We start from the raw sequence: 9,181 nt of genomic DNA on the forward strand, positions 1-9,181 counted from the left end.
TGCTGAAGCTGAAGCTCCAATACTTTGGCTATCTGATGGGAAGAGCTGACTCATTGGAAAAGATTGTGATGCTGGGAAAGATTGAGGGCAGAAGAAGGGGATGACAGAGGATGAGATGGTTGTATAGCATTATTGATTTATTAGAATAAGCTTGAGCAAACTCTGGGAGACAGTGAAGGACAGGGAAGCCTGGTGTGTTGTAGTCCATGGGGTTGCAGAGTCAGACACGACTGAGAGACTGAACAACAATAACAACAATTCATAAGGAATCTCAAGGACCCAGAACAGCCAACACGTTCTTTATTTTTTTTTTTAAGCACTTCAAATATTTTAATTCATTTCATTTTACATATAACTTAACAATACAAATACAAATTGATTGCTGAATAATGAATCAATAAAATGTAATTTCTAATTATATAGTGAACACATTGGGAAAATTTCTGATTTCATTAGCTGAAATTTGCTCTATAGAAATAGATCTTTCACTATTAAAAACAGCCAACACGTTCTTTAAAAGAAGAACTAAGTTGAAAGACTCACATATTCCTGATTTCAAAGCTTACTGTATTAATTAAAACGTGGTACTGGCATAAATGACATACAGACCAATGGAAGGGGTTAGAAAGCTCAGAAATTAGCCCTTGCATATATGATAGAAAATTTTCAACAAGAATGCCAAAACCATTCAATGGGAAAAGAAGAGTCTTTTCAACAAATTTTGCTGAGAAGGTTGGATAACCACATGCAAAAAAATGAAGTTGAATTCTTTCCTGACGCCATATACAGAAATTAACTCAAAATGGACCAAAGACTTTTAACTGGCTATTCACTGTGGGGTACATAATACCAAGTCCACGGTTAGCATTAAATATTTACCCTAAGAGTAATACTAGCAAATGTATGAGAATCTGTCTAGGGTCACTAGATTCCTGCAGTGGAATCATTTTATTTTTTATCACTTTTTAAATTTTTATAAATTTTGTTGGCGTATAGTTGATTTACAATGTTGCGTTAGTTTCAGGTATACAGCAAAGTGAATCAGTAATATAGATACATCTACCAACTTTTTTTAGATTCGTTTCCCATATAGGTCATTACAGAGTATTGAGTTCCCTGTGCTATACAGTAGGTATTTATTATCTATTTTATATATAGTAGTTTCTATAGATTCCTTATTTATGGTACATAAGCCACAGGGCAATACCATGCTGTACTGTCAAATCTCTTACAGATTTTGTACTATTAAGCAATATTTCAAAAAGCCTCATTTCAACCAGAGTTCTAGAAGGAGTGTTTGTGGGAAATGAGTGAGAAAGAATCTTAATTCAAGATGTACGAAAAAGAACAACTGGAAAACTCTAAGTAGAATGAAGGACAAAATAGAAGGTAGAAGTTTGAATGACGTAGGGAAAATATTACAATGAGAGAGGATCATCCAATTAAAAAAACAAGAAAAGAAAACTGGCTCTTTGAGACCATAAAACTGACATCATTATGTGACCACATTGGTCACACGACAAAAAGCATGAATAAAACTAGAGGACACAATGAAAGACATTGCATTCTGTAATATACACGTTTATGGACAATAAATCTGAAAACTTTGTTGAAATGGGTTCCCTAGACTATTACAGCTTTTAAAAGTAGCTTGAAAATAAAAGAATCTTTACATCCACTAGGGTGGCTATCATAAAATGGACAGATAATAAATGTTGGCAGGGATGTGGAGAAATTGGAACCTTCATTACATGACTAGTGGCACTGTATTATAAAAGGTGCAGCTTCTATGCAAGACAGTTTGGCAGTTCCTCAAAAGTAAAACATAAAATTAACATATGATCCAGTAATTCCAATCTTAGGTATATATCCAAGAGAACTGAAAAGTAGGAATTCAAAGAGAAAACCTGTTCATCAATGTTCTTAGCAGTTATTTACAATATTCTGAAGGTGTAAACAATTCAAATGTCCATCAACTGATGGATGGATAGGATCTCCCTGGTGGTCCAGTGGTTAAGAGTCCACCTGCCAACACAGGTTCTATCCCTGGTCTGGGAGGATTCCAAATGCTGCGGGGTGAGTAAGCCAGTGCCCCACAACTACTGAAGGCCACGGGCACTGGGGTCTGTGCTCCTCAACAAGAGAAACCACCACAGTGAGAAGTCCACAGATTGCAGCTAGAGAGTAGCCCCCACTTGCTGCAACTAGAGAAAGCCTGCACACAGCAACGAACACCCAGTGCAGCCAAAAATAAATAGATAAAAACTGATGGATGGATAAAGAAAATGTGGTATATACATATAATAGAATGTTGTGTGTGCTGAATGAGTGCTAAGTAGCTTCAGTCGTGTCTGACTCTTTGCGGCCCTGTGGACTGTAGCCTGCCAGGTTCCCCTGTCCATGGGATTCTCCAGACAAGAGTACTGGAGTGGGTTGCCATGCCCTCCTCCAGGGGATCTTCCCAACCCAGGGATTGAACCTGCATCTCTTCCATCTCCAGCATTGGCAGGCGGGTTCTTTACCACTGAGCTACCAGGGAAGCCCAATAGAATGTTCTCTCTGCTCTGCTTAGTTGCTCAGTCGTGTATGACTTTTTGCGACCCCATGGACTGTAGCCTGCCAGGCTCCTCTCTCCATGGAGATTTTCCAGGCAAGAATATTGGATTGAGTTGCCATGCCCTCCTCTGGAGGATCTTCCTAACCCAGGGATTGAACCCAGGGCTCCCATATTGCAGGTGGATTCTTTATAGTCTAGGTTATTCAAACTTAAAAAGGAATAAAATTTTGATACATGCTACAACATGGGTAAATCTTGTAAATATTATGCTAAGTGAAACAAATAAGATACCAAAGGACAAATATTGTATGCTTCCAATTATATAAAATATTATTTTATTATTTTTGGATGTGCAGCATGTGGGATCCTAGTTCCCTGACCAGCTGCACCGAATGTCCCTTGGTGGCCACCATGGCAGGATCGCCTACTATCAGAATATTCCCAGCCCATTAACAGGCTGTGGGAGTCACTTTTATCAGCTTTCTTAGATAAACACAGTGAAAAAATAATTTGTCAGTTTAGGACTAGATGGCAGATGGGAGGAACTGGCCTCTCGAAGGAACTGACCTCCAGAAATGCCTTGGGCCACAATCTTGTAAGGGGTTTAATTCATTCTTTGCTGCAAACTGTCCTGGCCTGGCCTGGCCTGGTAATCTCAGCATTGAGTTATTTGAGATGTTTGAATTGAAGACAGACCCAAGGAGTTCAACTTACTCCTCTCCACTGAGAAGGATCCTGCATAGTGGACTTATTAAGGACATCTGACACAATCCGGAAGGTCTGAGAGTTGGGAACACACCTTGAGCCTCCATTTTGTAAGGGGGCCCATCCATGTGGTTGCACAGCAAACCATCTTGGCCTGTGACTCCCCTGAGCTCTTCCACTGAAAGGAAACAGTACACCTCAGATCTCTATTTTGTAAGAAGTTGGATCTACTCATCTCCATTGTAACCATTTCTGAAACCTGGAATCCTGTCCTACAGCGTGGATTTACTCCAGACTTTAGGATTGATCTAGGGACTTCCCTGGTGGACCAGTGGCTAAGACTCCCAAGTTCCCAATGCAGGGGGCCTGGTTTGATTCTTGGTCAGGGAACTAGATCCCACATTCTATAAAGATCACATATGCTGCCGAAAAAAAAAAAAAAAAAAAAGATCCTGCATGCTGCAATTAAGATCCAGAACATTTTTTTTTTTTTACATGGCAGGGTGAGGGGGAGATGCGATCTAGAGTTGGAGACAGTCTGGAGCTCAAGTTGGTGTGGAGTTGGATCTTCTGGTCTCCATTGGAACTATCCTGGAATCAAGTCCAACATCTCAGATTTACTCATCACATTGCATGCAATCCTGTAGACAGAGTTGGAACCCTTCTTTGGGATGAAATTTTTAGAATTTGGGTCTATTCATCTTCATTAGAATCATCCTGGAATCATGCTCCCCCAAGCATTCCAGAGGTTCAGTATCTACTGGAAAATTTACACGTAGAGGACACACCTGTGGCCGTGACTTTGCTAGGAATTGTATCTGTTCTCAGATTCTCCCATCATGGTTTACTGGGGACCTTCCATACCGTCAGGGAGACCATGGTGCCAAAGAGTCCAAAAGGTCCCAGGGGCCACCTGGAGCCATCTTTTTGCCCCTCCATCGTCTTCCTGGGAAAATGGTGGTTGAAAACTTAAGAGGCCAAAGTTGGAGCTCCGGCTGTTGAGTCTCTTGCAGTACTTTTGTAAATTTTGTTTTAGGTAATATTTTGTATCTGTTAAGGTAAACAGATATTTTTCATTGTTTTCTAGTTTTTGTACTGTAGATGTGCAATTGTTTTTTACTGATGGAACCAATGATCTATCTTATTCATTCTAATCACTTTTTTTCGGCCACATCCCACAGCTTGGTTCCCAATCAGGAAAGGAGTACATCAAAGCTGTATATTGTCACCCTGCTTATTTAACTTATATGCAGAGTACATCATGAGAAACGCTGGGCTGGATGAAGCACAAGCTGGAATCAAGACTGCTGGGAGAAATATCAATAATCTCAGATATGCAGATGACACCACCCTTATGGCAGAAAGTAAAAAGAACTAAAGAGCCTCTTGATGAAAGTGAATGAGGAAAGTGATAAAGTTGACTTAAAACTCAACATTCAGGAAACTAAGATCATGGCATCTGGTCCCACCACTTCATGGAAAATAGATGGGAAACAGTGAGAGACTATTTTGGGGGGGCTCCAAAATCACTGCAGATAGTGACTGCAGCCAAGAAATTAAAAGACACTTGTTCCTTGGAAGCAAAGTTATGACCAACCTAGACAGCATATTAAAAAGCAGAGACGTTACTTTGCCAACAGAGGTCCGTCTAGTCAAAGCTATGGAAAACCCAAAACTGGAAAAATCCAGTAGCCATGTATGGATGTGGGAGTTGGACTCTAAAGAAAGCTGAGTGCCGAAGAATTGATGCTTTTGAACTGTGGTGTTGGAGAAGACTCTTGAGAGTCCCTTGGACTGCAAGGAGATCCAACCAGTCCATCCTAAAGGAAATCAGTCCTGAATATTCATTGGAAAGACTGATGCTGAAGTTGAAACTCCAATAATTTAGCCACCTGATGCAAAGAACTGACTCATTGGAAAAGACCCTGATGCTGGGAAAGATTGAAGGCAGGAGGAGAAGGGGACGACAGAGGATCAGATGGTGGGATGCCATCACCAACTCAATGGATATGAGTTTGAGTAAACTCTGGGAGTTGGTGATTGTCAGGGAGGCCTGGTGTGCTGTGGTCCATGAGGTCACAAAGAGTTGGACACAGCTGAGTGACTGAACTGAACTGAACACAGCTTGTGGGATCTTAGTTCCCCTATCAGGGGTAGAACCTGGGTCCCCAGAGTGAAAGCGACAAGTCCTAAACACTGGGTCACCAGAGAATTTACCTAATTCTAATGATTTATTTGTATATATTCTTTGAAGTTTGCTATGTGAACAGTCACATCGTCCAAGAACAATGATTGTGTGGTTTCATTTTTTCTGATTCTTAGATCTCTGTTTTTTGTTTTTTTCTTAAGTTGTTTAACTGCATCTATTAGGACCTTCCAACCCAAACAACACTGAATATTAACAGTGGTACTTGGCATCCCATCTCACTCCTGGTTTACAACTTAAAGGTTCATATGATATTCACATTTTTCTATTTCTTCATTATTTAGTCTTGGTAGATTTTGTGTTTCTGGGAATTTGTCCACATTCATCTAGGTTATCCTATTTGCTGGCATTCAGTTGTTCGTAGTTCTTATAATTCTTCTGTAGAATTGGTACTAATGTCCCCACTTTCATTTCTAATTTTAGTAATTTGGGTCTTCACCAAGTCTGAGTACACTTGGCTACAAGATTATTTGATTTCTTTAAAAAGAATTAATTTTTGGTTTTGTTGATTTTCTCTATTGTTTTTATATTTTTTACTTTGTTTATCTCTGCTCTAATCTTTGTTTCCTTCTTTCTGCTAACTGGTTTTAGTTTGTTGTTTTTCTGTTTCCTTCTGTTCTACAGTTCAGTTCAGTCACTCAGTCGTGTCCGACTCTTTGTGACCCCGTGGACCACAGCATGCCAGGCCTCCCTGTCCATCACCATCTCCCGGAGTTCACTCAGACTCACGTCCATCAAGTCTGTGATGCCATCCAGCCATCTCATCCTGGGTCGTCCCTCCCAGCATCAGAGTCTTTTCCAATGAGTCAACTCTTCGAATGAGGTGGCCAAAGTTCTACAGTTAGGCTGTTGATTTGAAATCTTTCTTCTTTTTTTGGAATGTGTTTATACCAATAAATTTCCTACTCAGCACTGCTTTTTCTGGGCCCCGTAAGTTTTGGTATGTTGTTTTTGTTTTCATTCATGTCTAAGTATTTTCTAATTTTCTTTGTGATCTCTTTGATAGAGTTACATTGTTTAATTTCCACAATTTTGTGAAATTTTCAGTTTTTCCTGTTATTAATACTGAACTTCATTTGCGTGCGTGCTTAGTCATTCAGTTGTGTCCAACTCTTTGCGACCCCATGGACTGTGGCCCACCAGGTGAAGGATCTAAGCTACTCGATTTTGTAAGGTTCCAGAAAAGAGCCTTTGGAAATCCCAGAGCCTTTGGAAATCCCCTGACCTCACCCCACCACCTGTGAACCAATCAGAACCCTTGGCCCAGCCTGGGAAATTTGAATCAAGCCCAGGAAATGGGAACCAATCAGCACCCGTGGCCAGCCCAGGAAACGAGAACCAATCAGAACTCAACACCTAACCCTTCACCAGAAGGTGACCAATCAGACCCAGAGACTCCCGTTTTTCGAATTTTTCTTGTGAGAATACCCTATATAAGCAATGTAACCCAGCGCTCAGGGCTTTGCCCTATAGCTGCTGCCTCGGTATCGGTGGGAGCCCCAGCTCAAGCTTGTTAATAAAAACTCTCTTGCTTTTGCATCGGATATCGGCTCCCTGGTGGTCATTGGGAGATTTCGCGACTTGGGCATAACACAGGCTCCTCTGTCCATAGAATTTTCCAGGCAAGAATACTGGGGTTGGTTGCCATTTCCTCCTTTGCCAGAAGCCAGCGTGAGGAATTCCACCCGTGACAATGTCATGCGGCAGAGATCTGATGAGCAGGGTCCAGTCAGATCTCAGGTTTTCCCCCTGGCATTTCCTGAGCGTGTACCCCCAAAATAAGAATCTGCCTGCTTTTCCACTCTTCTGACATTCTCTGGAAAAAGTCAATTCAGGGCTTTAGTCTTCTGCATTTGAAAGAGTGTTTCAATCCAAAACCCCCTCTGATGGCTTTCTAGCCTGCCTGCGGGACTCCTACAGCTGCTTATGTGATTGTTTGAGGCCTCCTGACCGCAGGTGGCACAGGAAGCTTAAAACATCCTAGGAATGTAGGGGCTTCCGAGGAGTCAAAATCATTAGAATAGGACTGATTGAACGTTTCATTTGTTGAGCCAATACTTGCTGCCAAATTTTCATATCCTTTATTTTTAGATATAGTTGGTATATAGAAAAACAAGTAGTAGACCTGGTATTAGCAACATTAGATCTTTGAGTTAAGCACCTTCTTTGTTATAACTCACTGCACCTTTGTTCTATAGAGATGTAACTTCAGTGCTTTAAGGAGATGCAGACTAAAGAAAAACACTTAGGGGAAACGAAATTAACATTCATTAAGGAAGAGAGCCAAAAAGTGTTAGCCAGCCTCTTGGCCAGAAGATAATGTAAATCACCTGAGACCTTTTGTATACAAAAAGATATACAGAAAGAGTCTGGGCTGCTAAGGCTACATAATTTTGTATTACTCATTGATCTCTATGTATAATCAAAAGTATAAAAGGCCTTGAAGGACAATAGAAGGAGAGCCAGTCGCTGGACTGGTTTCCCCCGCGTCTCCTCTTTACTCTAATTTCAGGCTGAATTCCCATCTGGGGCGTGGAGGCTCACTATGTCTACTTACTTGTCCCGGCTTTTAAGATCTGTAAGAGAGAGCGCCCAAGGCGGGGCATTTTCCGATATTCAAACGGGCGCCGGCGGCCTAACGTAGATGGTGCAAGCTTCTTGTCTGGAACTTTATTGGTTTTCCACGTAACCCAAGTTAATCAGCCCTCTTTCCCCACTTAATTTTCCTACTATACTCTTGTTTCTTAATCTAATCTTATATAAATAAATAAATAAGTTTTCCTCGCCAACTCCGTCCACGCTTCGAATTCCCTGGGTCCACCGGGGCTGGACCCCGGCACTCCTTCAGGGGATCTTCCCTTCCCAGGAATCAAACCGGAGTCTCCTGTGGCTCCAGCACTGGCCAACAGATTCTTTATCACTGAGCCACCTGGGAAGCCCCACAATTTCTTTTAGTCGTGGTCATAGAAGATACTCTGAAAAATGTATATTTAAAAAATCTATTGAGACTAATTCATGGCCAAATAGATGGTATTTTTTTTCTATCTTTTTTGTTTCTATTCCTCAGACTCAGTAATTTCCACTGTCCTACTGCTGTTCTTTCTTCTGCCTGATCAAATCTGCCCTTGAATTCCTTTAGTGAAATTTTCATTTCCGTATTTTACTTTTCAGCTCCAGAATTTTTGTTACATGTTCCTTTTACTGATATATTCATTTCACACATACATCATTTTCTTTACTTTCTCTGCGTTTTCCTTTAGCTATTTGAGCATTTTAAAAACAGTTCTTTTTAAGTCTTTGTCTGGTATATCTGCCATCAGGTTTTTTCCAGCAAGTTTCTGTTGATTTACTTTTTTCTTTTGAATGGGTCATACCTTCATGTTTCTTTGTATGTCTTGGGATTTTTGTTGTTGCTGAAAACTGGACATTTGAATCTAACATTGTGGCAACTCTGGAAATCCAGATTCTCCTCCTTCCCCGGGTTTGCTATTTTGTTGTTGTCGTTACTGTTTTTGTTCATTGTCTTTTCCCCCTTTTTGATTGTTGTAGGTTGTCTCTGTGCCAAGGATAAGTCAAAGGTGTAAACTTAAGGTCTTCTCAGGCCTTTCCCGGCTCTTTCCACGGGCAGACATGGTCACTTTCTAATATCTCCCATATAAGCAGTTGTTGGATTTCCTAACCTTTAATGTCTAGCTCCCAGAAGGAGGAAAAAA

The sequence above is a fragment of the Oryx dammah genome, unplaced genomic scaffold (assembly GCF_014754425.2).
Source record: "Oryx dammah isolate SB20612 unplaced genomic scaffold, SCBI_Odam_1.1 HiC_scaffold_27, whole genome shotgun sequence".
Classification (NCBI taxonomy): Eukaryota; Metazoa; Chordata; class Mammalia; order Artiodactyla; family Bovidae; genus Oryx; species Oryx dammah.